This window comes from Pteropus alecto, unplaced genomic scaffold (assembly GCF_000325575.1).
Source record: "Pteropus alecto unplaced genomic scaffold, ASM32557v1 scaffold143, whole genome shotgun sequence".
Classification (NCBI taxonomy): domain Eukaryota; kingdom Metazoa; phylum Chordata; class Mammalia; order Chiroptera; family Pteropodidae; genus Pteropus; species Pteropus alecto.
Genome location: NW_006434828.1, coordinates 4469225 through 4469635, shown reverse-complemented (window position 1 = coordinate 4469635; position 411 = coordinate 4469225). Strand labels below are relative to the sequence as shown.

Here is a 411-nt window from a genome sequence, read left to right as displayed (position 1 = left end):
CCCAGTGCGCAGGCGCGGGCGCATCCGCGTCTCCGCCTCTGCGCAGGCGCCGTGCCCCTCCCACGGCGGTTGGCCATATAGAGGCTGGGGGTGGGGGGAGGTCAAGCGTAGCCTCTTCTCCTTTACCAAGATGGCGGCTCGTCCCTGTTTCGCCACAGTTCCTACCTTATGAGCTTGGTTTCCTTGCGCTGATAAGAGTGGAACAGGTAATGTGATTCTTCGCCTTGTGGGTAACTAGAGTGGGAGGAAGCGCGTTTCTTTAGCAGGAGCTGAGTGACCGCTGAGGAGAAGAGGGGCGGTCGGGGTGGGGGGAACGGACGGCGGTACGGGTGCGGAGCGACCGCAGGGAGGGGGGCCTTCGCCTCCGGCCCTCTCCTCCAGGAAGATGGCGGCAGCACCGAGCTGGGAGCG

The 411-nt window shown here is 64.7% G+C and overlaps 2 protein-coding genes across 3 annotated transcripts in view; one reads left to right on the top strand and one right to left on the bottom strand.

Moving 5' to 3' along the window:
- The window catches only part of SEPT2 (septin 2), a 27321-nt gene extending 26941 nt beyond the window's left edge, over nt 1-380 (bottom strand). For both annotated transcript variants that reach the window (XM_006909912.3, XM_006909913.3), the window contains exon 1: nt 166-380. The gene's annotated coding sequence lies outside the window, so the exon portion shown is untranslated. The remainder of the gene's footprint in view (nt 1-165) is intronic.
- The window catches only part of HDLBP (high density lipoprotein binding protein), a 62981-nt gene continuing 62627 nt past the window's right edge, over nt 58-411 (top strand). The window contains exon 1 of the mRNA XM_025045435.1: nt 58-206. The gene's annotated coding sequence lies outside the window, so the exon portion shown is untranslated. The remainder of the gene's footprint in view (nt 207-411) is intronic.